This window comes from Octopus bimaculoides, chromosome 26 (assembly GCF_046866305.1).
Source record: "Octopus bimaculoides isolate indiv1 chromosome 26, ASM4686630v1, whole genome shotgun sequence".
In the NCBI taxonomy this organism is placed as follows: domain Eukaryota; kingdom Metazoa; phylum Mollusca; class Cephalopoda; order Octopoda; family Octopodidae; genus Octopus; species Octopus bimaculoides.
In genome coordinates this window covers 25,859,923-25,883,382 of record NC_142953.1, presented here as the reverse complement: position 1 = coordinate 25,883,382, position 23,460 = coordinate 25,859,923, and the positions used below count along the sequence as shown (strand labels likewise).

The window sequence follows — 23,460 nt, the reverse complement described above, 5'->3', positions numbered from 1 at the left end:
TTAATGCTTAACCATCATTACACTTTCTGGCTGGATTCCCTAAGGAGACCAACTGAGATTATGGATTTTACTCAACCATCTCATTCTTGATCTTCTGCCTGTTGGCTTGGCTTGAAGAACTATCTTGTGGTTTTTTTCCTGTGATATTTTAATTGTATGTCTGTAGTATAGTCGCTGTGTTTCTTTCAATGCAGGGAAGTAGTTGCTTGACTTGTAGAGAGACTCCCTGATCTCCAAGCTATTCACCCTATCAAGTAACATCACTCCAGAGATCTTCCAGAGGAACTTCATTTTGGCTACTTGCATTCATGAATAAGACCACCAAAAGCTGCAAATTACCATGTTTAATGGAATTAAGATGATGTGAAACTTGGCAAAGAATGAACCTTGATCCACCAACTGCATTTTTAAGTGTTGCTCCTTTACATCAAAATTCTAACCTAGTCGTAGACAACCTGCCTTCCATGGTATTTCTGAATAGCATGTCATGAAAAATTACCTTCAGTTATTTTAGTAGTGTGGTCTACCTGACGACGAGCCATAATCTCATGCAGCATGCTTCTCATAAAAGGTGGCCCATGCCTGTTCTAAGCATCAGATGAAATATTTTCAAAAGACGCAGGAGTGGCTGTGTGGTAAGTAGCTTGCTTACCAACCACATGGTTCCGGGTTCATTCCCACTGCGTGGCACCTTGGGCAAGTGTCTTCTACTATAGCCTCAGGCCGACCAAAGCCTTGTGAGTGGATTTGGTAGACGGAAACTGAAAGAAGCCTGTCGTATATATGTATATATATATATATATATATATATATGTGTGTGTGTTTGTGTGTCTGTGTTTGTCCCCCCCAACATCGCTTGATAACCGATGCTGTTGTGTTTATGTCCCCGTAACTTAGCGGTTCGGCAATAGAGACCGATAGAATAGGTACTAGGCATCTAAAGAATAAGTCCTAGGGTCAATTTGCTTGACTAAAGGCGGTGCTCCAGCATGGCCGCAGTCAAATGACTGAAACAAGTAAAAGAGTAAAAGAGTATCTTCTCAGTTGTTGTCACAGATTTGAAAATTTCTAAATTATGTGAAAATTCTCAAATTTGGTATATTCAAATGATTTTCCACACTGAATCTGAGTTCACGACTCACTTATTTCCAGAAAAATTTAAGGAAATGTTACAGCGGTTCAAAGTTTGATCATTTTTAGTCCAAGAATCATAAGCCACACATTTTCTGTGTTGTAGTCTGTCTGTCTGTCATAAAGTGATAACAACAGGCACAAAATGATATTACTCATCAAATCTTATGCTAAATACAGTATCCTTGTTACCATGGAAACAGGGCAGGCTACAGCTTTGCTTGTTATTATGAAAACAGATATCAATGTGAGATTTATGGTCATGTGTGTAATGGTGAGTTTTGATTGGCTAAAATTACCCAAAATTGACAAACTTTAAAAGCTATTAACTTTTTATTTATGCCAAAAATGAATTTCATTTTTATAATTAGCACACAAAACTGAATCAGTATAACCAAATTTGAAAGCAATTGGAACAAAATTGAAAAAATATGAAATCTGTGGCATCAACCAAAACAAGATCCAGATACATATCCAATTGAGTGGCAGGGATGGCTGTGTGGTTAAAATGCTAGCTTTGCTACCTTGTGGTCCCAGGTTCAGTCTCATTGTGTGGCATCTAGGGCTAGTGTCCTCTGCCAAAGCCTCAGGCCAGTCTAGAGCTTGTGAGTAGATTTGGTAGACAGAAACTGAAGGAAGCCCATTCCATATGTCATCATTGTTTTAACATCCACTTTTCCATACTTGCATGGTTTAGATGGAGTTTATTGAGTCAGAGTTTCTACAGCTTAAGGCTTTTCCTGTCACCAATATTTCTCCCTGAAATCGGTATACAATACACAGTTATATTCTACAGTCATACACACTGCAAAATTACCTGTTACGCTCAGGTTACCAATAACCTTAGCATCCTCTTGTAAGTGTGGGAACGAAATTTGCTTAAGGAGTGTAAACCCAGTTTTTCAAGAGGATGTTCAAAGCATTTTCATTGCCTCTCAAAAATTTTAGGTGAAGCATCTGCAACCCCTGTTCTTGAGTCTATTCGTTGTTCCCAAGCCTATGTGTAATGGTTACATCTACTTTGCAGTGTAGAGATAAGCATTTTCAGAATCACACAATGTTTTGATCATTCACACAATACATCCAGTCAAAGATTAAAGATTAGGTGCCGGAATGGCTGTGTGGTTAAGAAGATCATTTTTCAACCACATGGTTTCAGGTTCAGTTCCATTGCATGGCACTTTGGACAAGTGTCTTCTACTATAGTCCCAGGCCAGTTAAGACATCGTGAGTGAATTTGAAGGCATGTAATAATACTAGAAATTTTTTCATCAAATACTTGAACCCTTGGCATACTTTCTAGATTTAATCCTTCTTATCTCATGGTACATCTTCCTCACTAAACAGCAACAAGTTTATTACTGACCATAGAGTTTCCAAATTTTGGGGTTCCACAAATCAGTGAGCCTTTGAACCACCAATAAAGTTCAGTACTTAATTCTTACTATGTTCATACCTAACTTTGTATAGAAGTAAAAGGCTCCCATCACTGACATAAGTCCAAAGATTTCCTTCATTTCTTCCACTGAAAGGGATTTTGTTGTATTTCCTCAAATTCTCTGGAACATAACCATATGGTCGGAGAGAATCTCCTACCACTACCCCAAGTCCAGAAACTTCTTTTGTTTCTTTGAATGAAAGAAAGATCTTTTTTTTATTTTATTTCCTCAAACTCTCTGCCATATAACCATTTGGTCTGAGAGAAGCTCTTATCACTACCCGAAGTCCAAAAACTGTCTTCATTTCTTCCACTGAAAGAGGATGTTCTTTTTCCTAAATTCTCTGCAATGTATTTATTTGGTTTGAGTGAAATCAGGCATCTAGGTTGGTGCAATATTTCAACCAAAATCAACCCATAAATGATCATTACATGATGAGGAGAAAAAGTCATCAGGAAGATTGCCTGTGTTTATCATTTTTCAAATATTCCTTCTTTATGGTGGGAGAAAACTGGTGTTCAACAAAAACATTAGTGGCCCTAGTCCATCCTGCTGTAGTTAGGGAAGACGCTGTTTCTTTGAGCAGCATCACGTCCTCTACATTGCCATGTCCCCTCCTAGTTGGGGCTGGACACCTTGTACATTATTGTCTCCCTTAACAGCACTCTCTCTCTCTCTTCTCCCCTCCTCCTCCCTCAGTTCAGAATCATTTCGTTCTTTAAATTAGCATAATTACTGGCCTTTTCACTCTTCTCATTAGAAAGTAAAGGAGGTGCAATGGCCCAGTGGTTAGGGCAGCGGACTCACGGTCATAGAATCGCGGTTTTGATTCCCAGACCGGGCGTTGTGAGTGTTTATTGAGCAAAAACACCTAAAAAGCTCCATGAGGTTCCGGCAGGGGATGGTGGCGAACCCTGCTGTACTCTTTCACCACAAATTTCTCTCACTCTTACTTCCTGTTTCTGTTGTGCCTGTAATTCAAAGGGTCAGCCTTGTCACACTCTGTGTCACGATGAATATCCCCGAGAACTACGCTAAGGGTATACATGTCTGTGGAGTGCTCAACCACTTGCACATTAATTTCACGAGCAGGCTGTTCCGTTGATTGAATCGACTGGAACCCTCGACGTGGTAAGCGATGGAGTGCCAACAACAATTAGAAAGTAAAATAAGAGATAAGCTGACAAGTTGATGATTTTCTTTCAACCATTTTTGTCAATTTTAGATTCACAAACAGAAAACATTACACAAATGCACAGACATACCATATTTGATAGCATATAAGATGCACTTTTTTTCTTAAACAATGTCTTAAAACATCTAATGTCTAAAACATCACCCTGGGTCATATATGTGAAGTTAGGCCTTTATTGCACTAAAAACTTATTTGTTCTCAATATGCATTTCTAAAATTGGGGTGCATCTAATATGCCTGTGTGTCTTTTATGCCATCAAATAGGGGATATGATCATATGAGCTGTTGGTGATATGAAACAAGGCCTCAGATTGGCCAAGAAGCTGCAAGGTGATTTATTTATAAACTATAAGCAAGATACATGGTAGGCAAGAGATCAGCTATTCATGTTGCAGACCCTACCTACAATGACATGGCTGATAATTCAGTCCCTTTTATTCAAAGGATTAAGGAGCAAAGCTCTATACTTTGGCAATTGCATCCAGCCACCTTTTCCCTAAGTTTGGTTGCAATATTTTGGCATTATAGCTCTGAATGACATAAGAGATATTCTTTCATGCAGCTATAGCTCATCTTAATGGTGTTCATGTCAAATATCTTGTGAGATTTATATCTATTTGGGGAATGTTTCTACACCATCATTGCAGTTGGTTTATATCATATACTGTTTTGTTTTCTAGTGTTTTGAGGGCACTTGTGAGATGGCGATATTTAGTACAATGCTCCAACTTGGTACAGACTTCATAATAGTGATTTGTTATAGAATTTGGCAACCCTCTCAAGGGTGGCGTTATTGCTATTCTATTGTTAATGATATATAGATATATAAATGTGTGTGTGTATACATAGCTGTATGGTACAGAAACTTGTTTCCCTACCATATGGTTTTGGGTTCAGTCCCCACTGCATGACGTCCTGGGTAAGTATCTTCTACTTTAGCCCCTGGGAGACCAAAACCTTGTAAGAGGATTTGATAGATAACAACTGAAAGCAGCCCATCTCTCTCTCTCTCTCTCTCTCTCCCCCTCTATCTCTCTCTCTCTTTCTCTCTCTCTCCTCTCTCTCTCTCTCTTTCTCTCTCTCTCTCTCTCTCTCTCTCTCTCTCTCTCTCACAAAGGATCAAAGGTCCTTCGTGAGCCATAGTCTCCTAGAGTTGGTTTCCCAGGTTCTGTGTCATACATATTGTCCTCAGGGTGGGGACGTGGTCCCTCACAGCATTATTCATATTTGCCAGCTGGTCTTGACTAGTAGGGCAACCTGAAATGAAGTGCTTTGCTCAATAACACAACACATCACTCAGTCCAGGAATTGAAACCACAATCTTACGATCATGAATGCAATACCCTGACCACTAAGCCACATACCACCACACACATACCACCACACACACACACACACACATGTACGGGCTTGCGCTAAAACCCACACTGTTTCTTGCTTTTAGCCCTATAAAATTTTTAAAAAATTTTTTGCGTGCGTATGTATGGGTGCGGGGTTGTTGTGAGTGTGGATGTGTATGCGTGTATATATATATGCACATGTACATATATGTATGGTCTGTGGCGAGTATGTGAGTGAGCATGTGTGTGTTTACATACATGTATAGTTTTTGGCTATACATTTTTTGGGGTGAGCATGTGTGTGTTTAAAGCGAGGGTAGTTTTAGTATATGAATATAGGCGAATGTACGGATTGGTGCGCTTACGCAAACCTATAGACTTCTCTACTCCCTTACTCTTACCCCCTTACTTAGCGGTCTATTAGCTCTTTTGTCTTTTGTCTTAATGACGGTCACCACACAGTAATTTCCCTTTGTTTAATGGTCATTTTTCACAGGAATTTTCAATGGCTGGATAACTGAAGAGATGTTGGCATGGGCTCCCACCCTGGCATCCAAAACTTGGAGTTTTATCATGGCTACTGAATAAGTGTCACATATATTTTTACAGATAAATTCCTCTATTTACATAATATTGAGGTCTCTTTCTTTCTTTTGTTGTCTTTTCTGTCAATATATATATATATATATATATATATATATATATATATATATATATATATATACACACACATACATATAAGAGGGATGACCACTAAGTGGACATCCATTATGCTAGAAGTAGATCACCTATGATCTGACCACTAAGAAAAGATTGTTCTCAAGAAAATTCAGCAATCTTTTCTTAGTGGTCTGATCATAGGTGATCTACTTCTAGCATAATGGATGTCCACTTAGTGGTCATCCCTCTTATATGTATGTAATATAATTTTTCTGAATCTTCAGATTATTTCAATATGCTAGGCCACTGGTTTTAAACTGATATTAATCAAATTAATATTCGATTTTTCACCCTTATTATTTAAATTTATATATTCCTTCCACAATGTAACCTCGTGGACATCAGTGGCGATTTTTTCTTCCTACGTTTTTCCTTTCCTTGTTTCCGACGAAGAGCTCCGCTCGAAACGTCATACTCTCTCTCTTTCCTTTCCCGAGCGTCTAGTAACACAATCTGTATCACGTCCTCATGTTGTTTTTTTGTCTTTTTCCTTTTTTTGAACCTATATATATATCATCATCATCATCATCATCATCATCGTTTAACGTCCGCTTTCCATGCTAGCATGGGTTGGACGATTTGACTGAGGACTGGTGAAACCGGATGGCAACACCAGGCTCCAATCTAATTTTGGCAGAGTTTCTACAGCTGGATGCCCTTGCTAACGCCAACCACTCAGAGAGTGTAGTAGGTGCTTTTACGTATCACCTGCACGAAGGCCAGTCAGGCGATACTGGCAACGGCCACGCTCGAAATGGTGTCTTTTATGTGCCACCCGCACAAGCCAGTCCAGGGGCACTGGCAACGATCTCGCTCGAAAATCCTACGGAAGCCAGTCAGGCGGTGCTGGCAACGGCCACGCTCAAAATGGTGCATCTTATGTGCCACCCGCACAAGAGCCAGTCCAGGGGCACTGGCAACGATCTTACTTGGCTTGCCGGGTCTTCTCACGCACAACACATTTCCAAAGGTCTCGGTCAGTAGTCATCGCCTCGGTGAGGCCCAATGTACGAAGGTCTTGCCTCACCACCTCAGCCCAGGTCTTCCTGGGCCTACCTCTTCCACGGGTTCCCTCAACAGTTAGGGTGTGGCACTTTTTCAGACAGCTATCCTCATCCATTCTCACCACATGTCCATACCAGCGCAATCGTCTCTCTTGCACACCACAACTGATGCTTCTAATGTTCAGCTTTTCTCTCAAGATACTTACACTCTGACGGATATTCACATTGACATTACACATCCAACGGAGCATACTGGCTTCATTCCTTGCGAGCTTATGTATGTCCTCAGCAGTTACAGCCCATGTTTCACTGCCATGTAGCATGGCTGTTCGTACGCATGCGTCATACAGTCTGCCTTTTACTCTGAGTGAGAGTCCCTTTGTCACCAGCAGGGGTAAGAGCTCTCTAAACTTTGCCCAGGCTATTCTTATTCTAGCAGCTACACTTTCAGCGCACCCACCCCAACTACTAACTTGGTCGCCCAGATAGCGGAAGCTATCGACTACCTCTAGTTTTTCACCCTGGAATGAGATAGAAGTTGTTTCCTGTTTGTTTACAGTTTTTATTTCAACAGAACATCTGCCACAAACAAAAACTAACTTCCTAGTTAACCTACCTTTGATGTTGCTGCACCTCTTATATATACACAGTCTTGTTTTAGTCATTTGACTGCAGCCATGCTGGGGTACCACCTTTAGTCGAGCAAATTGACCCCAGGACTTATTCTTTGTAAGCCTAGTTCTTATTCTATTGGTCTCTTTTGCCAAACCACTAAATTACGGGGACGTAGACACACCAGCATCAGTTGTCAAGTGATGTTGGGGGAACAGAGAGAGACACACACACATACATACATACATACATACATACATGCTCACATACACATACACACACACACAACAGGCTTCATTCAGTTTCCGTCTACCAAACCAAATCCACAAGGCTTTTATTGGCCTGAAGCTATAGTAGAAGACACTTGCTGAAGGTGCCACACAGTGGGACTGAAACTGTAACCACGTGGTTGGGAGGCAAGCTTCTTACCACACAACCACTCTTGCACCTATATATATATATATATATATATATATATATATATATATATATATATATATATATATATATATATATATATATATATATATATATATATATATATATATATATATATATATATATATATATATATATATATATATATATATATATATATATATATATATATATATATATATATATATATATAGTCAATCTAAATAAGAACAAGCAATAAAAAACAACAACGCGAGGACGTGGAACAAGTACAGTGTTATTGGACGCTCAGGAAAGGAAAGAAAAGAAAGAGGATCTCACGTTTCGAGCGGAGCTCTTCATCAGAAATATAGAATAAGTCCAAAGAAGGGAAGTTGGAGAAGGAAAATCGCCAACGATACACACACGGTCTGACTTTTGCTTTGTATTTGGACAAGTTGACTCCAAGTCTCACCCAGAGACCTCAAGAGACAACCAGTTAGAAGTCCTCTCTTACACTCACATTCTTGTACCTCGAGAGTTTATACTCTAGCACTTCCTCCCTATCTTCTTTGATGTCCTTCTCAACTACTCCAACCAATCCCTTTATATAATGTGGAGTAGGTATGTATCTCCTCTATAGCAAGACACTTGTGTTTGTCCCTTTATCATACATTAGTACCTCAACATATGACATGAAGCCTATTTAGCAGGACGTGTTTTCCTTTTTCTTTTTCTTTATTCTTGCTTTTTTCCTTTTCCTTTTTCCTTATTCTCAAGTGCCAGTGGAACATAAAAAAGCAGCCAGTACACACTGTAATTTGGTTGGTGTTAGGAAGGGCATCCAGCTGTAAAAACCATGCCAAAACAGACAATTGGAGCCTGGTGCAGCCCTACAGCTCACCACATCCTATCAAACCATCTTATTATGCCAGTATGATGATGATGGTGGTAATGAATATGGTGATGATAATAGTGTTGGAGGTGGTGGTGGTGGTGGTGGTGGCAATGATGATATATGGCTGTTATGCAGCTCACTTCACAATCATATGGTTTGGAGTTCAGTCCCACAACATGGTACCCTGGGAAAGTGTTTTCTGTAACCCTGGACTGACCAGTACCTCGTGAATGAATTTTGTTGATAGAGACTGTATAGAAGCCCCTCATATACATATGTGTATATAACTCTGCGTGTGTTTATATGTTTTTGTACTTGTCCCTCACCACTGTTTGCTAACCAGTGATGGTTTGCTTATGTCCATATAAATTAGTGGTTCAGCAAAAGGGACTGGTAAACCCAAAATATAAATAGTGGGGTTGATTTGCATGACTAAACCCTTTAAGAGGGTGCCCCAGCATAATTGCAATTTCATAACTGAAACATGTAAATGAATATATATGTATACACACACATCTTCATCATGATGATCATCATCATTTAACATCTTCTTTCCATGCTGGCATGGGTTGGACAGTTTGACATAGAGCTGGCTAGCAGGGAGCTGTCCGGACTCCAGCTGTCTGTTGTGACATGGTTTCTATGGCGGGATGTCCTTCCTAACACCAACCACTTAACAGAGTGTGCTTTTTTTACATGCCACTGGCATGGTGGATTTTACATGGCACCAGCACAGGTGTGTTAACACAGCACTGATTTGGGTGCTTTGTAAGTGGCATCAGCACCTGAAGGACAAGCCTGTATATGTGGGACACAGTGATTCTACTTAGCTTGATGATGATGAATTCCAATATTTTAAATCCAGTTTTATCCCCATTAACAAGGGTGGCCGGATCTACCTCACTCTTACAGCAACCACCCTCACACCATCTCGCCCTTTTTGGGTGTCCTTCCTCCTCAAGCCAACCCTCCCAATCTCTTCCTCCACCTGTCCCTTCCACGTTTTCTTTGGCCGACCTCGCTTTCGCGGTTCATTCACTTGACACATTTATCAAGTACAGCAACCATACATACATTCAGTGATGGCTCCCATGCCAGTGGCACATAAAAGCACCCACTACACTGTCGAAGTGGTTGGTGTTAGGAAGGGCATCCAGCTGTAGAAACCTTGTCAAACCAGATTGGAGCCTGGTGCAATCTCCCGGCTTGTTAGTTCTCAGTCAAACCATCCAACCCATGTCTGCATGGAAAACGGACGTTAAATGACGATGACGATGATGATGATGACTTAGTCATACACACATACTCTTTTACTCTTTTACTTGTTTCAGTCATTTGACTGTGACCATGCTGGAGCACCGCTTTTAGTCGAGGAAATCGACCCCAGGACTTATTCTTTGGGAGCCTAGTACTTATTCTATCGGTCTCCTTTTGCCGAACCGCTAAGTTACGGGGACATAAACACACCAGCATCGGTTGTCAAGCGATGTTGGGGGGACAAACATATACACACAAACTTATACACATACATATATATACATATATACGACGGGCTTCTTTTCAGTTTCTGTCTACCAAATCCACTCACAAGGCTTTGGTCAGCCTGAGGCTATAGTAGAAGACACTTGCTCAAGGTGCCACGCAGTGGGAATGAACTTGGAACCCATGTGGTTGGTAAGCAAGTTACTTACCACACAGCCACTCCTACGCCAATGTACTTTTCCACAATAAGACATCATATCTCAGGTACTAACAGACATGTGATAAGTGTATCGCAGAGAAGATTCACAAGATGGATTCTCCAAGCCAAGCCAAGCGAACCAGCTGGAGACTGAGGGGTAGATCAAGGATGAGATGATTGGATAATAGCCACAGATTCAGTTGTTCCCATTTGGAAAACCAGGCAGAAATTGTAATGATAGTTGCTTTTGACAGGACTCTAGGGAGGAGGTACCTAAGGTCTCCACCCCCATGACCTTCCCAGGAAAAGTGGAGACTTAAGATAGATGGGTAGAGGGATGGATACATACGAGGGGGTACCTAAAGGTAACTGGAAATGTTCTCTGTGGAACAAGCCCATTGTAGTTCAGGCGTCAGCCATTTGATGCAACCCTCAGGCATCAGTCTGCTGACCAGCATTGTTCGGTGATTTTTGTGATGGCTGAAATGAAGGAATAGCCTGCTTCCACAAAATTCTGTTTTCTGCTGGGGAACAGCTTACAAGGCCACTGCCATGAGCAAAACACAAGCTTACAAGTGGTTTCCATGCTTCAAGAATGGTCATTTGTTGCTCGAAGACCAACCTCTTTCAGGACAACCATTGACCTCCTGAACAATTGACAAACTTGTGGATCTGACTGGTGTGTCCTGGAGCTCCTGCCAAACAAAATTTATGTGAGGAATTTTGAATGAGAAGAAGTGCATCAAAATTTGTGCTCGTGGAAGATCAAAAGCAGTCCTGACTGAATGTGTGTCGTAAACTGAAAGAACAGTCGGAAGTTGGTCTGGACCTCTTTTTGAAGGTCAGCACTGGTGACAAAAGCTGTTGCCATGGAAGACGGGATGAAGAAAATGACAGAGGCACTAAAAGGCATCATTTTGCAAGGGTTCTAGGACTACTTCGAACAGTGGGAAACATGTCTGTACCGATGCATTGCTTCAAATGGAGAATACTTTGAAAGTGATAAAAGTGCAAACATATAAAACTAAGTGAATGAAATAACATTGCAAAATTCCAATATTTACACACATACACTCAGAGAGTGAGAGAGTTTTGTATGTGTGTATATGTATATGCATATATATGTATACCTTATGTATGTGTGTGTATCTATCTATCTATGTCTATCTATCTATCTATATCTATATCCATCTATCGTTATCTATTTATCTATCTATCTATCTATCTATCTATATCTATCTATCTATCTATCTATTTGTCAAAGTACTGGAAGAATAAAAAGACTATATCCAATGCAGCACTCGACTCGAGCTTGAGGTTATTTATACTCTTGTATCATAGTCTTAAGTTAAATTGATATCCTTCACGTGTAGAAAATCCAGGTGTAACGTCAATAAAAAAACCAATATGTGGGTTTAGAGTAAAATATAATCGAAATAAGAAGACAAAGAAAGAGTTTATCACATCTTCAATGACCAGTTACAAATGTTTCTTTAACAACTCTGTTTTTAACTCCAATTCCATGAGGAAAGTTTAGTGAGTGTTGCATGACTTTTATGTCCAATCCAATTGCGTTAAAAACAGAGTTGGTACAGAAAGAATTCTAACTAGTCATAAAAGGTCTGATAAATTGTTTTATTCTTCTTCATGGTGTTATTTATCTATTTATCTGTCTGTTTCTACATGTTTATTTATCTAAGAGTGAAGCTATGTATACATCTATCTATCTATCTATCTATCTATCTATCTATCTATCTATCTATCTATCTATCTATCTTTGTGTCACTTTATCTATGTATGCATTGTTCTATCTGTCTGTGTCAATCTACGTAGGTCTCTATATATCTATCTGTTTGTCTGTGTGATGAAATATGAGAAGGCAAATGTCAGGATTAGACGTGTGTTATTGTGATCACAGTAAATTCATTTACTTCATACAGGGCAACAAACGAGCCCTATTTACTAAAGTGCCGGACTATATGGCCATCGATATTTAGTTACCTCCCTTTACGTATTCACTTGAAATTTTCCCATCACCTTCGTCTTTCTTTGAGAAATTAATTAATTAAATAAGTACCATTAATAAATGCTGCATTAACAGCCACCAATAATGAAATATATCTCTTATAACAAACTTAGAGAAAACGCTATTACCTTTGTGAAAATTTGAAACGTGTGGCGATAAATGCCGAAGTAAATGTGATGATAAATGCCGAACTAAATGTCTTAAGTTATTTAATTATGTCCCTTCGTTCTTTTTAGTTTTTTTTTTTTTTAGTTCTTCTCTTTAGTTTTTGCTTTTTCCATATAATATGGGGGAAAGGGATTCATAAATTAATTAGCTATCATTAATATGCTGGAATGGATTAATAGTCGCCACAAACGTATTCGTGACCTTGCTCCAAAATAAGAAAACATTTAATGGAGAAAGTAAAGTTATTACGGATGTCATGGAATGAAAGGGAGCCATAACTAGATCTGTTGCGGGGGTTTAAATATCTGGGAATTTTTTGTTTTCTAATCACTTCCTTGCTGGAATAAACTTCTTCTCATCCAGAATGATTTAAATAAATACTAATAATGTTCATAATAAGAATAATATAGGAGGAGGTCGATTGGCAAATATATTTTTGTCCTATGGCATCGGGCATTTGTAGAATGGTGCAAACAGATGCCTTCTGTGTATACACCCTCGTGTATATGTATGTGTGTGTGAGACGTGTGTATATATATATATATATATATAACGAGAAATGAATGAAAAATAACACTCGAAATAAACTTATGGAGGTCTTCATCAACAAAAGATATCAAAAAGTTCGTATGTTGCCATACGAACATACTTTTTACGCACTTCACTAATGACTGGAAGCTGCCTATACACACACACACACACACACACAGAGTACTTCATGTACATGTTCGATTGAAATGCGAGAAATAGCAGCCAACTGCCCCTCAAATCTCGAATCATACACCATTCTCTTAGAAATGGTTGGAGTCGTTGAATTATTGTATTATGCAGTCTTACGTAGGAAATGGAAAATAAATATAAAAAAAATAAAAGAACCCGGATTGGGTGTAGATGGCTAAAATGTCTGAGTAATCATAGGTGTGTTGGTGTGTTCATTAAAACTAAAAAAAAATGAACTAGTGTTAAATAACTCGTCGTTTCCATTTTTTTTTTTTTTGTGTATGGTTGTAAAGAAAAAGAAATGTAGATATGTATTTGTGAGTGTATGCGTGTGTGTGTGTATATATATATATATATATATATATATATATATATTCTAAAACGTTGTTTAGCTTGAGCTCGGCACTTGATTGAACATACCTATCTACGATCAATGGCTTCCAACCGTGTCTCTCCTGTCTGAATTTTTATTCAACGACAGTCGCTTCAGATTTACAACAAAAATCATTCAAGTCATTCACACACCTATCTCTTATTATTAAGCGTTGTATATCTAGGGCTACGCTGTCGAATGTCTTTTACATTAAGGATAGATTTGGCTATTATTACTAGCATATGGGTTAGGCATATTGATTCTTTTTTTATTTACTTGAAACTATTAAAAGGTTTGATGTGACTTATGTTTAGCAGATGGGATCTGGTTTGGTTGGTGGTGGCCATTTTCTCAATTTATAAAGGAAATGGAATGGAAGATTTAAAATCACATGGAAACCTCTCTCTCGTTATATATATATATACATATATATATATATATATATACATATATATATATATATATATACATATATATATATATATTGTGTGTGTGTCTGTCTTTCTCTATGACCAACAGATGTGATAAGTGTTAATGTTAATGAAAATTTGGGTATCTTCGCTTTTACGGTCCTAAATTGAAATTGGTCTTTTGACTGCGCTTATAGACATTACATACATACATACAAGTTTATATGTATATAATTGTTTGTGCGTGTGTAACGAGAAATGATTTTTACACTCATAAACAATAGTTATGAAAAAATTAATTCAACTCGTATTTCAAAGTAGTCGTTTCATCATCATCGTTACAAACACACACACAGACATACACCGATGATGATGATTTTGTAATTAGGTTGAGATAGATATAAACCTGTGTAAATAAGATTCTTTATTTCCAGATTGTCAAACAGTTCATCCAATGTGATAAAAAATACATAGAACATTAAAAATAATTATTATATATATATATATTATATAGTGAGTTCTGTTTATCCTGTTTGCTCTATTTAAAGAATAGATGGCTAGGTAGATAGACAAATAGATAGATAAATAGATATATAGATAGATAGATAGATAGATAGATAGATAGATAGATAGATAGATAGACAGTTAGATAGATAGATAGATAGATAGATACGTATAAATGGGTTTCTTGAAGATCTACGCATAGTCGTGTTTTATTAGATAGATAGATAGATAGATAGATAGATATAAAGCCAGAAACAAAAGTGCACATTCTATATGTGCAATAAGAGCGTGTATATTATTTTTTATATCAGCAAACAATTTCTTGCTGGGTATGGCCATTTAACTCAACTTGGCAGAAAGCTGCCATTGAGTTTAGGCATCGTATATTACCATAAGGTAATATATAATATAAGTGTTGTGGCGGTGGGGTTAAAGTACAGTCGAAAGACCAAGTTAAATTATCTAGGACCCAGTAATTAAGTGACGATACCCGAAAAATTCTTGGCCACTAAATATCAATCCAGATTTGGGGTGGACACGAAGGGAGATAACTCTTGCCGTTTGTAGGTGAATAACACATGCATGTCCCCCTCACCTTGTTAATGACTCCCTTTTCTCTTAACACCAAATATATTTCTCACCTTTATTATCAAGTCATTTCCTGTTTTTGATTCTCCAAAACCTTTCTTCAACGTTAACAACACCTTCTATTACTTGTGTTTCACTTTACTTTATTGTTTTATAGCTTTTTAGTAATTTTAGTTTTATTTCATCTTCTTTTATAATTTTTTTTCTTTTCCTCTTTCGTCTTCCTAACCATTTTCTGTCCTATTCTATCCTGTATTTTCAATCTTTCGCGTTCTCTCCATTCTACGTTTTTATCCCTCACCCGTGTTTGGGTCTTTCTTTTTTTCCTTATAAAATAAAACTAAATTATTTGATATATTGTATTTTGTTTCGTTTTGTGAAAGAATTTTCCTAACGTTGGAGACGTATACATATGTATATATATATATATATATATATATATATATATATATATATATATATATATATATATATATATATATATATATACACGTACTTTAGAGGTCACAATAATTACCATCAACTGGTTTCTATCTATATATATATATATATATATGTATGTATGTATGTATGTGTACGTTAACATACATTTATAGATCGATCAATTGACGTGTAAATATAGACATTTCACCTTATATAAATCACTCCGAAGATCAGTAATCGTCCGATTTCAGCAATGGTCAAATAACTTTACCATTCTCGCTAATAAACACAAAGAATGTTTAAAAAATATATAAAGTATCATGCATGCATGATGTGTGTCTGTCTGTCTGTCTATCTATCTAGATATCTCGGTATATATATATATATATATATATATATAGTAAATGTGTGTCTAATCTGTTCTCTTTCGGAATGCTTGTTCCTGTAAGCATGTGTGTGTGTGTGTGTGTATATATATATATATATATATATATATATATATATATATATATATATATATATATATGAGAATGTATATTTTCCGATCAATCCAAAATTTAAATATACATACATGTATATTACTACAGATATTTTCTGCCGATTAGATTGAAAGTTATCCTATTCCAAGAAACATTTCCAAGAAAAAACAGAAATAACTACATATACATAATGCATAATATACCAATAGATAAATAAAAAACCTATTCGATTCTCTCTCTCACTCTATCCATTTCTTTTCTAAAAATTTACAATTGTACAAGTAAGGTTTGTGATTTTTTTCTCTATCCCCCTTCCTTGTTCAATCGCTCTTAGTTTTTATTATATTTTATTTCATTCTATTCTATTTAACTTTTAAAGAGAAACCTTCGGTCAAATCAGAAAAAAAACTACTGAACACGGCCCGACTGCTCACCACCCTCTTCGCCGTCTCCTCCACCTTTTATAACTATCAACACCTCCACCACCATCATCGTCACCGTTATAACCACCACCACCACCACCACCATCATCGGTATCACTGTACCCACCATCACCGCCACTATAACTATCACCGCCTCTTCCACCACCCCCTCCACGCGCACTGACGCTATTATAACACCTAACTCCAATACTTGTACTACTGTTTATTAAACTACCAGTGCTGTCTGTCTCTATCTTCTGCCACTTCTCTCAGCTGAGAGCATTTTTTTGGTTATTTATTTCTTAGTTTATTTTACTGCCTGAATCCATTCTAAAGACATACATACACACACTGCAAAGTAAGTAAAGTATATACATCTATATTAACATTGGTTTGTTTGAGAGGCTTTTTAGCTCTATGAAATAACTTCATCGTTTAAATATCCATTAGGAGAAAAAGATAGCAGGATAGGAAAGAAATTTGTTTTTGCCATTTCTTTTGTTTTTATCATTATTATTCCTCTCCCGATAAGTCCTGTTTTTGAGGTTCTAAAAGATTTCTTTTACCAACTTCCAACTTTCCTCCCCATCTTTTCCCCTCTCTCTCTGTCTTCATATTATTCCTATCCGAAAATATAATAATAGTTTTTGAGTTGGTTCTTTCTTACTTTAAACTTCAACTCCAAGTTAGTGGGGGGGTTGTGTCTTGTTATTTTCGCCCCCAGCTTTCTTGCTTTTATTTCAATTTATTTTTCACTCTGAGAGAGAGCGAAAGAGACCCTCCACTCATCCGAAAAAATACAATAATCACGTACAAGCTCTAATCTCTAAAACTATATATCACCGACAATTTCTAGATAAACCATTCACACCATTTAGATACCAATCATAATAACGATTAGTATAATAACAGCGATTTCTTTTAATAATTATTATTAATGATGATGATGTTAATAAGATCAATGATTCCTAAGAGACGGGATTTTGAGGGTCTTCTTTCTCATTTAATTTAATATTTCCTGTCCTAATCGTTTGTTTTGGTTGTCAGTTTCATAAGATTAATAACAGTACTAGTTATAATAATAATACTAACCGTTGTTATTGTTATTAGTATTATTATTATTATTATCCTTGTTTAGTGACAACTATGCCAAACAGGGTCCGTTTCTCACTCTCTCTCTTTCTCCTCTTCTCCAATTCTTTGAGCTTCTCTGCTCATATGTATATATATACATATATAAATTTTCGCAACTTAATCATTTGTTGTTTGTACTGTTATTTTTGTTCTAATTTTTCTCTTGCTAGTTGCAACATTTGTGTGCCTGACATTGTTTAATATATATATATATATATATATATATATATGTATATATATATATATATATATATATATATATATATATATATATATATATATATATATATATATATATATATATATATATATATCCGTATCCTAAATACGAATAGAAAATTTCGACCAAGAAAAAGAACGAAACAAAAATAACAGGAATTTAATTAGCCATAAAGAACATCAGATTAAACAGGGAACTACTAAACCCTTCAAATTCATTTGACGAATTGCTATTTTCTTTTTTCAGTTACAAATCTGTTAAAACAAACCTTCTAAACCACTTATCTATTTGTTCTTCTCTATATATCTCTCCCCACCTCTTTCTACTTGTATATGTATGCGTATGTGTGTGTTTTTAGAGTTTAACATAGGTTTTCAAGACTCAAGCTTTAATAACAGAGAGAGAGAGAAAAACAGGAGGTTGTAACGTTCATGCTTTATCCAAGGGCATTTAGCGACATAGTGAAATAATTATATGGCTATATCTCTCCTTTCTGCCATCAATGTTCTTCAAAAGAAACACAAAAACTAGGTTGGTTGATTATTAAACTAACCCATTTCATTGACGATAAAGAAAATGAAGCAGCAATCTTTGTGGTTCGCCAAAGAAATGTCTTACCCTCTTTCCTGCTTTATTATTTTTTTCACTCTCACTCTCTCCATGTTTTTATCAAGGTTCAATTTATTCGAGGTAATAGTTTTGCTTTGTTTTGTTCTTTTTTTTTTAAACTTTTGTTGGATTCCTCTTCGGAAGGTTTAATATCTTTTTATTCGCTTTTTTTTCCTTCCCAAATTTCGATTTCATGAAATTGTATTTAAAGGTAATTCTTGGATGTTCACAATTACAAACTGTTAAATGTTCTCTGCGTAAACTTGTGTCGCTTTGGAAATGCAACACACATACACACGCTTATATATATATTGTGTGTGTGTGTTTGTAAATACATTAAGAAAACAAACTTTTGGTGTTTGTCATAACGCACCTGTTAATTACATTGAAATATGACTGGGTAAATAGTAAACATACATTCAAATATATATATATATAAATATGTATATATTATGTATATCTATATCTGTGTATATGTATGTATATATATCTATATCTGTATGTGTGTATATATATGTGTGTGTGTATGTGTATGTATATATATGTGTGTGTATAATATATATCTATATCTATATCTATTTATGTGTGTATGTATGTATATATATATGTATAATGTATATATCTATATCTGTATGTATGAGTGTGTATGTATATATATATATGTATGTGTGTGTGTATATATATGTGTGTGTGTGTATATATATATATATATATATATATATATATATATATACGTGTAACATGTATACAAATATATACATTTATTTTTGTATATATATATAATTTATATTATGTATGTGTGTGTACACATACATAATATAAATATGTATGTATTTTCATACATACACATAATGTGTATATATGAATATACATACATTATATCATCAAATTTCGGGTGGGGGCGAAGTTTTATACAACCGGATGCCCTTCCTGTTGCCAAACCTCATCCTTTGAACATGACCATCAAATGGCTAGACCCCTTTTTAATGGGAAATTGCTTGTATGATGGTGATGTATGTTTACAAATCGTGTGCCATATCAAGACACAGACACGTATTCATGTGCAAATGAATAGTGACTCCTCCTTGGCTGGTGGAGCACCCAACATCATGTGTGTGTTTATGATATTACTATCATCATCATCATCATACTCTGTTGGTATGGGTTGGATAGTGTATATGTGTGTGTATCTCTCTTTCTCTCTACATATATATATATCATCATCGTTTAACGTCCATGTTCCATGCATGCGTAGGGCGGTTGACAAGAGCTGACCAGGTAGAAAAACTACCCTAGGCTACTGTGTCTGTTTTGGCAAGCTTTTTACAGCTGGATGCCCTTCCCAACACCTACCACTCTGCAGAGTGGACTCATTGCTTTTTACATGGCACGAGCAGAGGCAAGGCCAGTTTGGCGTGATTTTTACAACTGGATGCCCTTCCAAATGCCAACCACTTTACAGGGTGGACTGGATGCCTTTTGCATGGCACCAGCACTGGTAGGATTACCATACATACATACACACACACACTCATCAACATTTTAACTTGCACTTTTCCATGCTCACATGGGTTGTTTGGAATTTGTTGGGGGCAGATTTCTATATAAGAACTATATCATCCACATAGAGGAGCTATCACTGGTTGCCAGTCTTAAACTGCTTTCATATAGCTTGGAAGATTTTAATGAACCGGAATGGCCTGTGTACAGAGTCCTGTTGTACCCCAACCTGAACCCTAAATTGGTTGCTGAACCCATTGCTAATTTTCTCCTTGCTGATTGCACCTCTGTACATGACTTACCTACCCTTCATCCATACCTACCCTTCTCATAATCCATAAGATCACAGAGCAGAGAACCCAGTCAAATAATTTTCACCTTGCTGATTGCACCTCTGTACATGACTTACATGTTCCTCGCACACTATTCATCCATACCTAGCCTTCTCAGCATCCATAAGATCACAGAGCGGAGAACCCAGTTAACGGCCCTCTCTAGTTCATTAAATGTCAGCGATAGAGGTTTTCTCCTGGTTTAGTACTTCTCCCAAGCACAAAACCAAACTGCATTTCACCAAAGTGGAATTCTCATCCTAATTGGTTAAGCTTATAATTCTTTTGGTAATCTTTATAACCTGTTCTAACAGTTTGATACACCTGTAATTACCTTTCTCTAAAGTATCACATTTACCTTTGTAATAGTTGATGATGATGCTGCTACACCAGTCGTTAGGCATGGTAACTTCCTAAAACAACCTGATTGATCATACTGGTGACTAACTTGTATCCAATTCTGCTACAGAATTTTCAGCCTCTCGATAGTAACTTCTGATGAATCATCTCTTATTGGTTTATCAACCATACTGCTATCAATTTGAATGGCTGGTCCCTAGACCTTTCTCCCTATACAACAGATATGATCTTCTCCTTTCCAAAGTTACAAGAAAAATGCTGACATTAAAAACAACCATCTATTATAGGTGTAGCTGTGTGATTAAGAAGTCAGCTTCTCAAGCATGTGGTTTTGGGTTCAATCTCACTGTGTGGCACCTTTGGCAAGTGTCTTCTACCACAGCTCCAAGCCAACCAAAGCCTTGTGAGTGGATTTGGTAGACAGAAAATGGAAGAAGCCCATCATGTTGTGTGTGTGTGTGTGTGTGTATACCCTTGTCTAGACATCACATGATTGTTGCAAATAAGCATTATCATCATATAAGTAAAGTTATTCATCTCCAGTCTTCCACAAAAACATGTCTGGTTATGGGCAAATGTTACCTTGCTTGGAAACAGGTGAAGGGTTGGCGACAGGAAGAGCGTGTGTCTGGAGAAAATATTCTCTAACAAATTCTGTCTGCTCCATGCACAGTTTAGCGGTGAGGGTGTTGAACTCATGAGTGTAAAATTGTGGTTTTGATCCCTGGACCAGGAGATGCGTCCTGGTCTTGAGCAAAACACTTCATTTCAAGTTGCTTCATCCACTCAGCTGATGAGAATGAGTAACCCTATGATGGACTGGTGTCTCATCCAGGATGGAGTATATATGTATTTCTTTATTGCCCACAGGGGGCTAAACATAGAGGGGACAAACAAGGACAGACAAAGGGATTAAGTCGATTACATCGACCCCAGTGCGTAACTGGTACTTATTTAATCGACCCTGAAGGGATGAGAAGCAAAGTCGACCACAGCGGAATTTGAACTCGGAACATAACAGCAGACAAAATACCACTAAGCATTTTGCTCAGTGTGCTAACCACTCTGCCAGCTCGCTGCCCTTTAGGATAGAATATATACACACCAGAAAAACCAGGGAAACTGGCTCTATGCTCCTTACAGAGTAATGTGGTGTAATCATGCAAGCTTGGGAAAATGAACATTGAAGGGTGTTGATCTGTGCTGCTTTTGTTGACATCTTGAAGGTGTTTCACCCTGTAAATAGGGAATGCTATGATTGGGTTCTCTCCATGGTTACTCAAGATTGGTCAGTTATTCCACATAGCCATGAATGAAATAAGAGGTCTTCTCTACCCTAGGGGAGTGAAACAGAGTTCTATGTTTACTCCCACCTTATTTCGCATCTTTGCTCTCATCCTGAAGCACACTTTTAGAACATTAACTTATGAGGTTTACTTTCATATGAGATCAGATGCAAAAATGCTCGAACCTCTCCTGATTGTGAGGGAAAAAATAACCCAAAATACACATAAAGCATGGCTGCATGGTAAGAAACTTGCAACCCTACCACTTGGTTTCTGGTTCAGTCCTACTGCACAGCATCTTCGACAAGTGTACTTGACTATAGCCCCAGACTAACCAAAGCCTTGCAAGTGGATTTGGGTAGGCAGAAACTGAAAGAAGCCTGTTAGAATGCTCAACCGGAATTTAAGAGGTTCATGGTTCAATTCTCTATAATGTCTTCCGGGTACTTTTTTTCCATCTTCTAAAGATATTTACCTGAATCTCCTAAGGATATTTATCTGAGTCTGCTATTCTGCATTCAAGATTTCCTTTATTTTCTGTAAAATACCAACTCACTCAGTGCTTTTACATTTGTTTACAAAAAATGTTCTCATGTTCCAAAAGCTCTTATTTAGCATAATAAAAGATAGTGTTTGTTGTCAGTGGTCACTAAGCATAGTAGTACGCAGCCTCAGCTAGAATTTGAGAGATACAAGATCTGATGTTCTGCCATGGCTTGCTGGCAACTTTTTCCCATCTTCTAGGGATATTTCCCTTATTTTCAAAGCTGTTTTCACAACTACTCTGTGTTCGAAATTTCCTTTATTTTCTGTGATATATATGTGTGTGTGTGTGTGTGTGCGCGTTTTCACGTTTGTCCCCCACATCACTTGCAAACTATGTTCCCGTAACTTAGCAGTTTGGCTTTAAGATACCAATACAAAGTACCGAGCATGAAAATAACCTGCAATCCAATGACTGACACAAGTAAAACGAGGTGAAAGTAGTACTTTGGTAGAGGCATGCTATTTGCAAACAATGTGTAGTTGTACCACAATCAGAGGAGTAAATCAGTAGGTGGGAGTTAGGGTTACAAGAGTATGGAGGGAGAGTGAGAGATGGCTATCAACATGGACGTGGGTGGAGGATGATGATAAGAATGATGGATGGATGTAAACTGAGATTAGCTCAGAGGAGGGGGGAATGGAATGTGGCTGCATAGAAATGATTTGTAGTTTACAGGTGAGGTTCTGATTTAACTGACTTACAGCAGGAGAATAATATGGTAGTAAGGAGAGAGATGAGGGGATAAGTAACAGGGACATGGGGAATAGAGGATAAATGGTGCCAGGGTGTTGGGAGCTTGTTTATGAGGGATGAGGTTTATGAGGGTACGAGGTTCAACAATGATAAAAATGATATTAAATAGGGGTGAGGATGGTTGATATTCTTTTGATGGTTTGAGTCATTTGACTGCGGCCATGCTGGGGCACCGCCTTTAGTCAAGCAA

The 23,460-nt window shown here is 37.2% G+C and overlaps 1 protein-coding gene across 4 annotated transcripts in view; it reads left to right on the top strand.

The window, feature by feature from the left end:
- The window catches only part of LOC106883967 (uncharacterized), a 91,533-nt gene that overhangs the window by 35,057 nt on the left and 33,016 nt on the right, over positions 1 to 23,460 (top strand). The window contains exon 1 of one of the 4 annotated variants that reach the window (XM_052977056.2): positions 16,710 to 16,887. The exons of 1 other annotated variant lie outside the window; for it this stretch is intronic. The gene's annotated coding sequence lies outside the window, so the exon portion shown is untranslated. Of the gene's footprint in view, positions 1 to 16,709; positions 16,888 to 18,161; positions 18,574 to 23,460 lie in introns of those variants that run through there. 2 more of the 4 variants (XM_089342491.1, XM_052977058.2) reach the window with 2 other exon arrangements.